The sequence below is a fragment of the Otolemur garnettii genome, unplaced genomic scaffold (assembly GCF_000181295.1).
Source record: "Otolemur garnettii isolate 467f Iridium unplaced genomic scaffold, OtoGar3 scaffold00008, whole genome shotgun sequence".
NCBI classification, from domain to species: Eukaryota; Metazoa; Chordata; class Mammalia; order Primates; family Galagidae; genus Otolemur; species Otolemur garnettii.
The window spans coordinates 34,767,877-34,783,648 of NW_003852403.1; the positions used below are offsets into that span (position 1 = coordinate 34,767,877).

General features: G+C 42.9%; 1 protein-coding gene across 2 annotated transcripts in view; it reads right to left on the reverse strand.

Moving 5' to 3' along the window:
* LIPA (lipase A, lysosomal acid type) overlaps nt 1-4,358 on the reverse strand; it is a 58,504-nt gene extending 54,146 nt beyond the window's left edge. Inside the window, exons 1-2 of one of the 2 annotated variants that reach the window (XM_023509489.1) lie at nt 3,621-4,358; nt 2,862-3,188 (exon numbers count right to left, since the gene is read on the reverse strand). The gene's annotated coding sequence lies outside the window, so the exon portion shown is untranslated. Of the gene's footprint in view, nt 1-2,861 lie in introns of both variants that reach the window. The other variant, XM_023509487.1, reaches the window with a different exon arrangement.
* Nucleotides 4,359-15,772: the final 11,414 nt, after the last annotated feature.

The following is a 15,772-nucleotide window of genomic DNA, read 5'->3' on the forward strand; positions in this document are numbered from 1 at the left end:
CTTGTTCTGGGGCCCTAATAGAGACTAAAGTCTCACCCACGGGCACAAGTCCCAAGTTACCCATGAATGAAACGTGACCCATCAAATTATAAAGTCAAGTGTGCACAGCAGCACTCCATCAAGTGGAGGTGGTATACATGGAACTGGACTCATGTAGGCCCTGAAGGCATAAGTTGTATGAGCAAGATCTCCATGACCCCTGCTCCTACTACATTGCCTCTTCTCTCTCACCTGTATCTTTGGGGAGAGTTCTTGTGTGACTAGGTGACTGAGGAAGAGACTATTTGGGCTGGTTTATAGATGGTTCTGCAGGATATGTTGGCACCACTCAAAAGTGGCCAGTGCAGCCTGGTGTGGTGACTCACACCTGCAATCCTAACACTCTGGAAGGCTGAGGCAGGAGGATCACTTGCCCTCAGGAGTTCCAGACCAGTCCTAGCAAGAGTAAGATCCTGTCTCTACTTAAAACAAGAAAGCATTGTGTTGTGGAGGGGACCTATAGACCCACCTACTCAAGAGGCTTAGTAAGTCATGTAAGCCTAGGAGTTTGAGGTTGCTGTGAGCTATGATAATGCCACTGTATTCTAGTCTGGGCAACAGAGCAAGATTCTGTCTCAAAAAAAAAAAAAAAAGAAGAAGGGCAGTGCCTGTGCTCAGTGAGTAGGGCACCGGCCCCATATACTGAGGGTGGCAGGTTCAAACCCGGCCCCAGCCAAAACTGCAACAAAAAACAGCTGGGTGTTGGGGCAGGCACCTGTAGTCCCAGCTGCTCAGGAGGTTGAGGCAAGAGAATCACCTAAGCCCAGGAATTGGAAGTTGCTTGCTGCGAGCTGCAACACCCTGGTACTCTACCAAGGCGACATAATGAGATTGTCTCAAAAATACATAAATAAATAAATAAATAAGGCCAGTGCAGCGTTCCTGCTCCATTTCAGGATGTTTCTGAAGGACAGAGGTTATGGCAAGCTCTGCCATTGAAAAGAGCTTTGAATAGCTCACCTGGATATTCATTTTTCTCGAAAGGAGAAATGTCCAGAGTGACGGATCTACATTGATTTGTGGTTCCATTAACCTGGAAGCTGAAACTGCCACCTGGCCACCTTGAGCTCCTTCCTTAAGCCAAAGAACCAATAAGGAAAGAAGTCTGGGTGATTGACCTTGGCTATGAAGGGGAAACAGGGTTGCTATCACACAATGAGGGTGAAGAGGAGGATGTATGGATTGCAGGAGGTCTGCTGGGGTGCCTCTTAGAACTCCCATATCCTGTAATCAATGTTAAAACTAAAACAGTTCGATACACGGAGGACTCCTAATGTCATTGGCTCTTTAGAAATGAAAGTCTGGGTCACTCCACCAGATAAGGAATCATAACAAGTGTTTGCTGATGACAAATAAGACTATGGAATGGGTAGTGGAGGAAGGAAATTACTAATTACAACCTTGTGCCCTATCATAGAAATGAGGACTGTACCAGTTATGGGTATTTATTCTTTGATTTGATATGAATATATATGGGTGTGTGTATATATACATATATGTGCAAACCTTTTTCTATATTTTCTCTCCTCCCATTCTCCTACTAGTGAACATAAAATGTGTTAATAATATTTCTGCTTATATCTCAAGAAGTGAAAAGGGGAGCGTGACAGCTGGAAAATGCACGTTCCCCAAAGACAGATAAAGTGACCTATTCTTAGCCTCTTCTGGGAGAGGGGGAGGATGTTTAGGGTTGCATGGGGCTTAGTTGCACTTTGTTAGGGAAGCAAGATTTTGCTGCCAGAAGTTAAACAGTTAAAAGAGATGAGAATGAAGCAATTTAGCAAAGGACAGTCTGTGCTGGTTTTGTATTGCGTCACCTGGCCTAGGCTGGAAGTGCATTTCCTTTACGGCATGTGTTAGAGTTAGCCAAAAGAGATTTCTGGGCAAGATTTGGGAGGGGAAGTGAAAGAGCAGCCATCATCCTCTGTGGTCCGTAGTTAGGTGCGGTGGAAAACAGATGCAGAAGTGCTGGTGGCCTTGACCTGGTGGGAGATGAATGTGGATCTACTGGTGGCCTCTGCGCTTGCTTTTGCCCCCCACCTCTGTTTACCTCCAGCTCATTTCTCTCTCTGTGGGCCGGCTGAACAACAGCAGCCCCAAGCCCACCTTCCACACGGAGGCCTCAGCCCCTATGTGCTTCTTCACCAGCCTCCGCTGTCTTTTCGTTCTTGCTGCTGTACATGCCCACTCCAGAGATTTCCCTGCAAATTCCGACTGCCCTCACGTGACTCTTTCAGGAGGACTGAGCAGCGACTTTTCTCTGATCCTCTACCTTCCCAATCTGGACCTTACCTCCCATCTCCTCTCATCATTGTGCAGGGTCTAACTCTTATTAATATACCATTAGACTACAAGCTCTATGAAATCAGGCATCACAGTATCTGATAAAATGTCACCGTAACCTCCTTTAGTTGCTGTTCTTATAGCAGCTGCAGCAAAAGGCCCAGGCAGGACGAAGCAGGACGAAGCAGGACGAAGCAGAGAAAGCTAGATATGCCCGGCAAACCAAACACATGAGCTGCCCCCTCCGGTAGCCTCCAGTTTCACAGACCAGAGCCTCCCTCAGCACACCTGGACACCTCCCTTCTGAATAAAGAGCTGTCCTACCGCCCTGCTTGCTTTAGAGTCCCCACCAGATGATAATGTCTGAATAAGTGCTGGGTTGGACTTTGGGCCCAACTGGGGGCAATGGCCCCTCCTCCAGGTCCAGGCAGTGGTGACTGGGGAGATGACCTGGAGAAGGTCATGGAGATACTGGCTCTGCGTCCCAGTTGACCATGTGTATAGGCTCTCTGGAGTGAGTCGCCCATCTTACCACCTACCTGAAGTCCCCTGCCCAACAGTCTGTCTCATGGCTCCAGTTCCACTGTCCCCACACAGCTGCTGGTGCCCAGTCTGTGTCCACACAGCCTCTGTGCTTGCGTGGATGTTCTTGTAGGGGAGTCTATGCTGGGCAATGGCACTTCCTAGCTGGGGTGTGGCCCAGACTTGGATTCCGAGAGCAGGTGTGGGTCGGGGAGATTGGGGACGTGTTGGGGAGCCAAAGTCCCAGAGGCCCCAGACCATGGGTGGTTCAGCTATCTTTGCTGTTCTGGGTGGATGTCTGGCGAAGGTTAGTGCTCTCCCAAAGTTGCAGTTCCTGCTCTGATCTGTGTGGGCACAGAGGTTGTGTTCAGGAGGGGACCAGGCAACCTTCTTTTCCCACAGGCTTGATAGGGGCTGGCAGGAGCATTGCCTGTGCCACTGGCTTTCCACCCTGTCTCCCAACCCTCCTTGGGATCTGTGTTGCTCCTCTGAGCAAGGCAGAGTAGCAGCAGAGGGGGGGAGAAGAAGGCTGGAGCAACTCTGCTACCTGGGGTTGGCACAGTCCATGTGCTGTCACTTGGGATAGGGAAGGTGCCACTGTCGGTAAGATCAGCTGAAGTGGGGGGTTGGAGTGATGGAGTAGCCTCTGCCTCCAGTCTCTTAAGAAATCAGGAGCAGGTAGGGGACCACTGCTTTATTTTTTTGTACTTCTGGCTCATCAGCGAGCCCGGATCTCTTTCTGTGTCTAACCCACCAATCCCTCGAACTTAGCTTACCCCGGGTCCTTGTAGCCAGGAAGTCCTCCACATACTGCTTGAGCTCTGCATGTTCCTGACCCGCGTCCATCCATGGAGCCTTCCCAATGTCCTCTAAATCCCTCTCTTGCCAGGAAATTTCTTGAGTAAGTTTCACTCTCCATGGACATGAACTCACACTACTCAGCACTTACTCACACAGCTCCTTGAAGTTCTGTCCATCAAAAGGATCCATTTACCAGTTTACAAGTCACAGGACTCTGCAGACTCCACATGGCCACCAGGTCATACTTCCAGGGCAGCATAAGAGGTTTGCCATAGAAGGTATCCAGCCAAAATCTGATGTTCATGTCAGCATCCAAGAGCACTTTTTCTGCCATTATGTCTCATGGACAATACACTCTGGGTGACAGCTTATACAGCAGACACTATTGGTAGAATTTCTTTGGGCTTATTTTTCTTTCCTACTGCTGTGAGCCATTAGGTGCTCAAATGCTTCTGCTCTGGTAGCATACTTCATAATGAAGCAGAAAGCTTCCTCAGTACCGATCACAGCAAATATTTAATACCTCACTATGGTGGGATGGTCCAACCCTTCATGATTCTTACCTTGCAGGATGGTGTCAGGAGGCCAGGGGAGTTTAGTTGAGCCCCATCAAGTGCTGCTGCTTTCCAAGTCAGGATGTGCTGGACCAACTTCACCTTGGCCACGTTACCCTTGACGGTGGTCTTGAGGATCCTAGTTGCCATTGGGGTCTCTTGTTGGCAGAGTTGCTATGAGGCCCTGTAGCCTGTTGGACTCACTGCTGGGTTTGGAGTCCAGGTGTCCCAAGGTCAGCTTCAATTCAGGACAAGCTGGTGAGAACTTTGGTCCAAATCACCTAAAAAAAAATCCCTTCCCAAGTTCACCTGATGAACTGATCTTTATAACAGAAACAAAACAAAATACCAGACAAAAACAAACATTGCAAAAGCAGATTAAAAACAAACTAAATTTTAAAAACATGCAATTGAGTAAAAAAAAGAAGAAAAATGCAAAATGTGAAGAACAAAGAAAGGAAAAAGGATGAGAATAAAAAGAGAAATGAGCAAAAAAGTAAAAAGAGAAATAAAAATTAAAAAGAAAAATAAGGAAAAAAATCTGCTATGTATAATATACAAAATAAGGTATATTATTATTATTATATTATTTGAGACAGGTTCTCACTATGTTGCTCAAGCTTGTTTTGAACTCCTGGGTTCAAGCAACCTTCCCACCTTAGCCTCCTGAGTAGCTGGGACTACAGGTGTGTGCCATTGTACCAGCAAGGTACTTCACTGAGATTTATAAACTTGGGGGGAAACTAGCATTCATCATACTTTCCTTTCTTATTTACAGTTTTCCCCAGTTTCTTTGGAGTAAATTCCGTCCTTCCTTCACTACCATCTTAGCGCTTTACACTAGCTCTACTTCTGCCCAGGACATCCTTTCCCCAGAGATCTGCATCCTCACTCCTATAAGCCTTTGCTGCAATGTCACTTTCTTAGTGATGCCTTCCTTGATCTATTCGGTCTCACAATACCCCTTGCATATCCTACCCTCAATCCATGGCCTTCTTTAAACAAACAAACAAACAAAACAACAAAACTTCATATAAGGGAAACTTTCAAATCTATGCAAAATTAGAATAGTATAAAGACACTTCCACACATATCTACCAAGCAACATCAAGAATTATCAACATTTTTTCATTTTTAGTTATTCATAAAACTGCAGTCTGCATCTTTAAATAGGTTGTTTTGGGTTTTGGGTTTTTTTTTGGAAGTACAGCCACTGTGCCATCATCAAATCTAAAAACATCAAAGGTACCATGTAATACAATATTCTTATTTCCCAGTTGGTTCATAGACGCCTTGTTACAGGTGATAATGTTTGAATGAAAATCCAAACAAGGTATACATATCACTTTATATATTTTTCAAAAGCATTATCACTATTTAAAATACCATCACCAGTAAAAGTAATAAACTTTTAATTTATCTACTTACTATCTATCCTTCCTATTAGAATATAACTTCATATAAGTAAGGATTTTTATTTGTTTTGTTCTTGGCTGTATCTTCAGGACCTAGAATAGTTCCTGCACACAGTAGGCACTCAGTAAGCATTTGTAGAATGAATGAATGAAGTTGGCAACCAGGACGTAACAGCCAAGAGGCATGCTGTTAACACGGCCAAATCTGTTTGTTTCGAGCTCTGAAACTTTGGACAACTGTCCTGAATCTCAATTTTCCCAGCTGTAAAATGGGACTAATGATACCAACTTTGTAGGACTGTTGTGAGAATTAGACCAAATATGTGTACACCACTCAGTGTGTAGTTCACTCTCAATGCAGCTACTACTTTTATTTTTCATTAAATTAATGATCTCAAGATGAAGTCTTCCTAGATTTAGGATGGCCTTAAATCTAATAGCTATGTCCTTGCAACAGAAAAGGAGAAGACACAGGGAAGAAGATTGTGTGAAGGTGGAGACAGAGATTGGAGTAGCGCAGCTGCAAGCCTAGGAACATCAGGAGGAGCTAGAAGAGCTGAGAACGGATTCTTCCTTGGAGCCTTCAGAAACAGTGTCTCTGGTTTGGGCACCAGGCACATCTTGCTTTCTGACTGCAAACCTCCGGCACTGGGAGAAAAAAACACTTCTGTTGTTTTATACTACCAAATCTATGATACTTATCACAGCAGCTACATTCCTCCACTCTGAAAGAGTAGAGACCACAAGTTCAGCCCAGGTCAGTTTTCAATCTTCATTTATCTACTTCTCTCTAGCTACTCTCAATATACTTCTTACTCTCAGCCCCCCAAAGATCTGAAGATGTCTTACTGGTGCATCCAGAGGGTTGTGGCAATGGGCTCAAGCTCCTCAGAATGACTGTCCCTCTCTGATTTGACCCTATACCTCCTACTGTTCCTCAGGAGGCTGGAACTGGTGGGGAACCTGTGGATGTCAACCATGTTAAGAATTACTAGAGGGGCTGGATGCCCATAGCTTAGTGGTTTGGGTGCCTGCCACATGCTCTGGGGCTGGTGGGTTTGAACCCAGCCTGGGTCTGCTAAACAAACAAACAAACAAATAGCTGGGCATTGTGGCAGGCACCTGTATCCCAGCTACTAGGGAGGTTGAGACAAGAGAATCACTTGAGCCCATGAGTTTGAGGTTGCTGTGAGCTATGATATCACAGCACTCTATCAAGGGTAAAAAAGTGAGACTCTGCCTCAATAATAAAAAAAAAAAGTTGCTAGAGGTAGAAGTATTTTAAGTAGAACACGTCTGTGCATGCACCTGTACTTACATGTTTGTTGTGCATGTGTATGTGGGCATTTGTGTGTGTGTCTAAGGAAGAGAAGTTCAAAACTTAAGCTACGATAAATTAAGTTCCCCTAACTTCACCATGACATATGAGTGTCCAGGGACCAGTTTTTACTAGTGGTACCACTGTACGGAGTAGTATCTTTCTGCAGGCCATTTGGGGGAATGAGTGAGAGTCTCTTGGGAAAGAATTTAAAGTGGAAGAATGTGAATTTAGTTTAAGAAAATGGCTCAGTGTGAAAATTAAGGGGACACTTGGTGAGCGTTTATACACACAAAATATTCACATGGTATGAGATCTGCCTTGAGACTTAAGATTAAAACATAACAAAGCCTTTGTCCCAGTTTGCTGGGGAGCAGAGTGGCTGGGCCAAGGTCCATGGAGCAGGGCAAGGGCTGCTTACAGGAGAGGGTGGATCAGGGAGGAGGACCCCTGGGTCCTCAAGGTACCTTCCAGGGATATTTGGGGTGGGGGCTAGGGCAGGGGTCAATTCTACTATTGTGAGTGCAAAGCGGAGCAGGGAAACAGGCCTTTTTTTCTCTTTTCTGTTTCTTTTGTGATGACCTTGATTTTGTCTCCAGTCTGGAGTGACCTGGAAAATGCTGGTTACATTAAAAGTATAAAACTTGTCATGTTTACTGAATGTCTGTCATTGCTAGAACTCACTGAAAAACAATAAGCTCAGCCACCCAGAGGCTCATACCTGTAATTCTAGCACTCTTGGAAGCCAAGATAGGAGGATCCCTTGAGCACAGGAGTTTGAGACCAGCCTGTGCAAGACTGAGACCTGTTTCTACTAAAAATAGAAAAATTAGCTGGACATTCTGGCAGGCCCTGTGGTCCCAGCTACTTGGAAGGGTGAGGCAGGAGGATTACTTCAGCCCAAGAGTTTGAGGTTTCTGTGAGTTAGGCTGCTGCCATGGCACTATAGAGTGAGACTTTATCTCAAAAAAAAAAAAAAAAGGAAAATAAAGAAAAACAATAAGTTCACTTTAAAAAGCCAATGAAAAGAATCCATGAGACTTGTGGCAATTTAGTGAAATTGATTAATAAAACAATCTACTTTGCATAGGCACGGATAATAAACTGAAATCACAGAATAAATCTCCAGGGTTAGAACCCATTAAGGACTTCAGAGTCTTTCTTCTATTCCCATCATAAACTTGCAATCACACAGCCAAAAGCTGCCCACTAGTGACGAGATAGCTTTGGTCCTGCGGTCCTGCTCCTTGTCTGTTCCCCAGAGGCGCTTCGGAATGAGTGTGTGATGTTGCTGGGCTGGAGCCAGACTCCACTCGGCCTCCTTCCTGGTTCTTTGAGTCAAGGCAGCACCCCAGACAGCCTCCAGAAAACGCGAATCTCCCCACTCAGTCTCATCCATCTCAGACCTGGTCATCAGGACGTTTCCAGCACCTGGGGCATTTTGGCACCTCCTCTCTGGCCTCCACTGACCCTGCAGCTGCTCCCTTCCTGGAGAAGCTGCGAATCCCAGAGAGACTCTTTTCCGAGTTGCCTTTAATTGTGGGGAAACATCCTGCCTCTTCCCTCCCTTCCTGTGGGTACTGAGCTCCTCGGTTCTGGACAGGGTGGGGGATCTGCAGGCTCCAGCCCAAACACCCTCAGGAGCATGGAGAGGTGGAAAGACAGAGAAGGGAGCAAGCCCTGGAGGGACAGTGTCCTGTGATGGAGAAGAGCCTGGCTCTGGAGTGAAAGACAATTCAATTCACATCTCAGTGCCCAGGGGGCCTTTGGTGAAGGTTTCTTAACTTCTTCAGCCTCAGATTTCTCATCTATAAAATGGCAGTCATGAAAATGCTTGTCTCAGAGGCAGGGTCACTGCTAAAGTATGCAGGCCTCATGCAAATATTTTTGTGGGCCTCCATGGAAAAATGTTTTTAATTGATGTCTGTCCCTTAGCATCCTAGACCCACTGACTAAGCTAATAAATATTCTTGTTTATTGCTGCTGAAATCTGGCATGCTGTGAAGTATTTCCCCTAATTCTCAGACCATGAATAGAGACTAGGGGTAAGGATGGCCACCAGGACTTTCAGCAGGAATTGGGAATGATAGGAGGGAGGTAACCGCTGTTAAAATAGACTTTCTTTTTCTTTTCTTTCTTTCTTTATTATTATTATTATTATCTGAGATAGAGTCTCACTCTTGCCCCTAGTTCATAACAACCTCAAACTCCTGGGTTCAAGTGATCCTCCTGCCTCAGTCTCCCAAGTAGCTGGGACTACAGGCACCTGCCACAATACCTGGCTAATTTTTCTATTTTTAGTAGAGATGGGAACTTGCTCTTGTTCAGGCTGCTCTCAAACTCCTGAGCTCAAGCAATCCACCCCCATCGGCCTCCCAGAGTGCTACGATTATAGATGTGAGCTGCTGCGTCTAGACCAAGATAGACTTTCTTGGAGTTTTTTTCCTCTCAGAAGACACAAAGATGGAGAGGGACTTAATTTGTTGGTGCTGCTGCTATTATTAGAGGAGGCTGCTTATGCTAGAACATCATCTGTCATCATTCCAGAAATGAAGAATGCATTTTATTCATCAACACTTTCTGAAAATGAAAAGGCATTTTCATTCCATCTTGAAAGGCAGTGCCAAAAAGCTCACATGACAGTGCCTGAGCTGGACAAAGGAGGAGAGTTGAAAACTGTAGGGCCTTTATAATGTGTCAACTTGGCTAGGCCCAGCTGTATTTCCCAACATTTCTACACTGTGTGTTTCCAGTCAGGGGAGTCAGTAAACATTTCTGCATGTGATGTGGAGGGTGCAAACCAAGCAGTCATTTTGCTTTTTACTCTTGGAAGCGGAGGGAAGGTGTTTCCGCAGCTTACTGAATGTTATTGCTTATCTCCTGCTCAGCTCCTTGGGATCCTAGGGTGGCAACTGCTCCACCTTTCCCTGGATCCTCCTTCAGTGTCTCTAGCTCTATGACAAAGGGCTCCAGCTCTTCCTGCAGAAGGGGCTGGAGGCAATGGGGGCGGACTTGGGTTCTAGAGCACAATTGCTGGGTTGCAACTCATACTTGTGGTTTCAGACTGTCCTTGTGTCCCCACCCCGCATCCCTGTTCTCATCTCTTCTGCCTGCCTCATGGACCTGAAGTTCTAACCTCAGACATGAGGACAAGAGCTTTACAAAGAGTGTTTGGCAGTGCCTGCAATTGCACATGATCGAATTCCTGCACGACATATGTATATATCCTTCCTGGTGGCTCTGCTTCTTTCACTGAGCCCTACTGTATAAGTAGAGACACTGAGTGAAACTAGGAATTAGAAAATTAGTGATCTAGTTTCGTTTCTGCCAATTCTGGTTCGGTTGCATTGTGAATATTATTTCGTTTTTTTAAGCTTCAGCTTCTTTAAAGTAGAGCAATTTTACCAAGTTATCCCCTTACTTCTTATTCCTGCTCTAGGGCTTTCAGATGAGTTAAGGATTGTATGCCAGGTATACCAGATGATTTATAAACAGGTCTTTAACGGCAATGTATGGAAATTATGTTATGACTTTATCAATTTTCATATTATCTTCAACTCTTTGGGATGCAGCTTATGTGACAGTAATGCCAGCTCAGGTCAGAGTATGACCTTTCTTTTTTTGGAGTCTCACTATGTTGCCCAGACTAGAGTGTGATGGTTTTAGCCTAGCTCACAGCAACCTCAAACTCCTAGGTTCAAGAGATCCTCCAGCCTCAGCCTCCTGAGGAGCTGGAACTATAGGAACTGGCACAATGCTCTGCTCGTTATTCTATTTTTAGTAAAGACAGGATCTTGCTCTTGCTCAGATTGGTCTCCTCCCCTCAGCGAACCTTCCCTACTCCTCAGCCTCCCAGAGTGCTACCATGTTTCCCCAAAATAAGACCTACCAAAATAAGCCCTAGCAGAATTTCTATGCATTTGTTAAATATAAGCCCTACCCCAATAATAAGACCTAGTGATGGGTGTAGGTATGCAGCATAGCTGCATAGCCACGCCATGCATTTCAGCACAGAGCAGTAAGGAAGAGTGGAATACCTTTTTGCTGCCATGGATCCTTTTTCCTAGCCATTCACACTTGCGCAGGTGCACAGGTGATAACCACGGTTGCAGGCATCCTATTGCACACGTGCAAACAGCTCGGGGAAAGGAGTTCACGCGTCACTAGTGCCAGCCCCACCAACAAGGTGGGCTCCTCCTGTCAGGTTCCAGAAGAAGATGACTTAACTGTATTTGAATAAATGTAGATTGTTGTATTATACTTAATAAAAATAAGACATCCCCTAAAAATAAGCCCTAGTGTGTCTTCTTGAGGAAAAATAAAAATAAGACAGTGTCTTATTTTCAGGGAAACACAGTAGGATTACAGGTGTAATGTGCTCAGGCAGAGTATGATCTTTCTATTTCATGGTATAGTTTTATATGGAATGTTAAGCTGTAAAAATGAAGGTTCTGGATAGGGCTGGCACTAACTAGATAAATCAAGGCAAGGAAGTCACATAATGCACATTAAGGTGACATTCTTAGGTCATGTAAATGTGGGGTAAGGACTTGCATCACCCTGAGAAAAAAAATGCCTCCTTCAATTTTATGCCCTGGCCCTCACTCACCTTACCATATCCAAGTCTTCATTCTAGTGCCAGACTATTAGGTTTGAAACAAAGATCCTCTGCTTGCAAGAGTGCAACCTTTTGCAAGTTATATAATCCCTTTGAGTTTGCTTCCTGATCTCCAAAAAGGAGATGATTAAAATATATGTAGTAAAGCTGTTTCAGAGTTCTAACACAATATTATACATGGAACGCCTAAAACAGTTTCTAGCACATCAACAGGGATCAATAAATGTTAGATATCTTTAATTTTATTTGTATTATACTCAGAACATTAGTGGCATCAAACATTGTCTGACACATGGTTGAAATTCAATAAATATTGACTGAGTGAATGAATGAATGATTAATGAATTAATGAATGAAAAAAGATGGAGCCATAAAGATAAAAGGATGCCTAGATGGACAAAATATGTATTCTGAATTCAGCTACCCTAAATTTCTCCCTGGCCATTCAGAAAAAATACAGAGAAAGCAGAGGGAACAATACTAACAAGCCACTGGCAAATATTTTTACATGGAGGAAATTATTTATTAATAAAACAACCTCCGCCAGTCATGATTGGGTTTAGGGCTAGGATTGGGTTGGAGAAAGTCAGGTGTCTTGCTTCATTTATCTCCCAAGAAAACAAACCAGAACTTAGAGTTTGAACTTACCCAATGTCTTTTACTCTATGATTGTTTTTGCAAAAGTAACCACCCTCTCCCTACTCTCCTTATGGGGGGTATGCTCCCCTTGTTTTTGCTTTTTTTCACGTGTTCCAATCTTACTTATCTGTATTACAAAGGTAATTTGAAAATACAGAGGATTACACAAAGGTGAAGGACAGGAGATGGCACATTTTGAGAATAATCGTTCTTCTTTTCTTCAGTTTCCCTCTTCTTGATCAGAGGATGTTCCTCTTGTAACAGGCCCAGGGCCAAGAGCTAGTGAGAGCAGCAAGAGGGTCCCAGCAAGAGAAAGAACAATTCTCACCGAAGTATTTCACTAAGTTTCTCTCTGTCAGGAAGTAATAGCAAGGGGGTTTTCCTTTCCTCGGTTCTAATGACTTCATATCTATGTCGAAAGAAAAATAAGTCACAAGACTGGTGCTCCCTGGCTGCGGTGACTCCAACAGCTAAAATCCAAGGTAAGAATAGCTGGGCTTTGAGTCATCTTGCCCAGAAAGTCAGCAAAGGAGATGTAGGAGATAAGTCTCTGCTTTGGTGGGTCAGGGTCCATTAGCATGTCAAATACCTTGAAATTTGCCAGACACCAACCCTGGGGCTTTTCTTGATTTATCTCATTTAATCTTTACATTAAACATACATGAGAGGAAGTAAAAGCAAAGAGAGGTTAAGTGACTTCCTTGAGGCCACACAACTATTTTACTTCAAGACCTGAGAATTAATATTGTATTAGTTTGGAATATTAGCTAGAAATATAAAATTACAAAGACAGGCTCCACATAGTTCTTTATGTTTGGGAAAAACAAGAAATCTCATAAAATACAAGTGAATCATGAAAAATCTAAAGGCTTCAGCTTGGGTTAAAAAAGCATTAATAGAAATTCATGAAATATGTAATACTTATATATCTATACACACATATATATTTTATATGTAACATAGAATATTATGGAATATATAATAGAATATATTACCTTTAAACATCCATTATATATAGATAATATGCAATTATGTAAATGTTAAATATATTACAAAATATATAATATGAAATAACACTACTCTTACATATTATATATAGAATTAAAAGAATGTATAAATGTATCTACATAAATACATATGTAATAAATAAGCTATAAAGAGAACATGCTGGCTTCTTTCATATATGTAATGAAAGCACACAGAATTATAGAAATTTTTGTCCATGATTAATTATAGCTTTATGGCAGCAAATGTTGAAAAAATGGCTTGTGTGAAAGACCAGTTGGTATCAAGGAAATGATCTTCCCCCAGAAAAATCACTGCCTTTTTTTTCTTTTTTTTTTTTGCAGTTTTTGGCTGGGGCTGGGTTAGAACCCACCACCTCTGGCATATGGGGCTAGTGCCCTACTCCTTTGAGCCATAGATGCTGCCCATTGCTGCCTTTTGGGGTTACATTTATAGCAGTAGAATAGCCAAAAAAACTAAAATTAAAATTAAAATGGAGATGAGAAGTGTTCTAACCCATATTGATTAGGAGTTTCTCTTGTATGACATGTCCCTTTGAGGATCCAGAACTTGAAGAATGATCTGAGACCTGGTTCTTCCACCAGTCTTCCTGCCTTTTCTACCATACATCCTCCTCTTCCCTTCCTCTTAGCTTATTGAGAGTTTAATTTCTAAATAGTTTAGTAAAACAGGACTATTCTGTAGAATTAGAGGGATAATGAATTAGCAGATGGATGAGGAGTGTAAGGGAAGCCCTGAAAAGCCTTTTGGTTGGGAGTTTTGGAGAAGCATCCAGTAGCTTTCTACTGAGCAGTAGATGGCCCAGAACAGGATGAGATGGGAGAGCTAACGGATTCCATTTGCGGAAGGATTCCAGATTTTCAAATGCACTGGGAGGAGCCAAAGTGCTATCATGACCTCAGTTGGAGACCAGGGCTTCTAGCCAGGCCACAAGGGATAAAAGGGAACAATGGATGGAGAATCCATCAGGGAGAATGTACTAAGGAAACACAGCTATGCAACCCAAAAGTGGCCCTCCCATGTTCCCAGAGAGGTAACAGAACTGACGATGGAAGAGGGGATTTCTAGCCTAAATTTGGGTTGTAAGCACTGTACTTGGATAAGGAAGCGGGACATGGTGGCCTATGAGTAAGTTGAAGAACAACTCAGCACTGTACTTTGGACAATACATGGAGCCAGGATTAAGACGTCATGTGAGGCTTTAGCCAAGAATTGATACAAGAATTCTAACTTTTGGAATGCTTCCTACAGAAAACCCACACAACTGTACAAAGATACTCATTTCAGCACTGTTTGTAATGTTGATAATCTGAAAATAACTTAAATGTCCAATAAAAGATTAATTACATATTAAAATGTCTACTAAATGTTAGCCTTGAAAAAAATAGCAAGATTATCTACATGTGCTGGCATGGAGAGATATGCAAGATTTATGATTGAATTGAAAGCCATGGCTACAAAATAGCATGAGTGGGTAAAGATGAAAGGATATGATTCAAGTTCAAGTTTGGACCTCTATTTTGTCCATATTGAGGAATTATATGTATTTATTTTAATACGTGAAGATAGGCAAAAAAAAAAAAAAATTAAGGGCATGAGTGTGTAGCAAACAAACAAAAAAAAATCAAACTGAAAAATTTCCCAGCATAGTTAGGAAAAAAATGTAAGTGTTCTCAGGCACACAGGAAATGAAGCAGGAAGAGATTCCTTGAGCTGCTAGAACCCAGAGGAGGGGTTTCCTGTGTACTTTCTCCTTCTGCCTCTTTTCCCCTCTCCTGGTGTTAACTTGGTTGGATTTCATTTCTGCTTTTAGAAGTTTCCACTCAGGGAGGCTTTCTTTCCTTCTGGAAGTAGGACCCTGTTTCCAATTTGACATCTGCCATCTCTACCCACCCTCCCCATTCTGAGTCAGTCGCAGCTTCTCTGAGGCAACAGATTTTATAGGTGAAAATCTGAAGGAAGTATAAAAAAGAAAAGCACAAAAAATGTGTTGCAAACTTGCTACAGAGGAAATCATAAATAACCTTGATTTTAAAAAGTGGCTACACAATGATTTTAAAAAGAGGTCAGTATTTGTCTGTTAAATACTGATTATAACTCTTGACAAGGAGTCCCACCTTGACTAAACTTTAGGCAGGTTCATTTTTAGTTAGAACCTTCCTGTTCGCTAAGCCTCAACTTTGGGTTAGAAGACTGCTAAACTAGTTTCTATAGAATCCCTTGACCCTTGACAAATTCCTCTTCCTCAACCCTTGATATCTAAGTTCCTCTTAAATGTTTTTTATCCATGCCCTCACCTTACTTGCTGGCTAGGAATCCACCCTTGTATTTGAAGTTGAGTTTAATCTTTCTGCCCTACTGCAATAGTCCCTCTCTCTCTCTTATCACATAGACTTGAATGAAGTCTTCCTTGCCATGTTTAACAGACACTCACTGTAAAATTTCTCTCTAACTCTGAAAGGTTGGTATCAATACTTATACTTTACAAGTATGTCAACTAAGGCTCAGATAGATCAAGTAATTATCCAAGGTCAAATAATTAGTAAGTGGTAGGGAC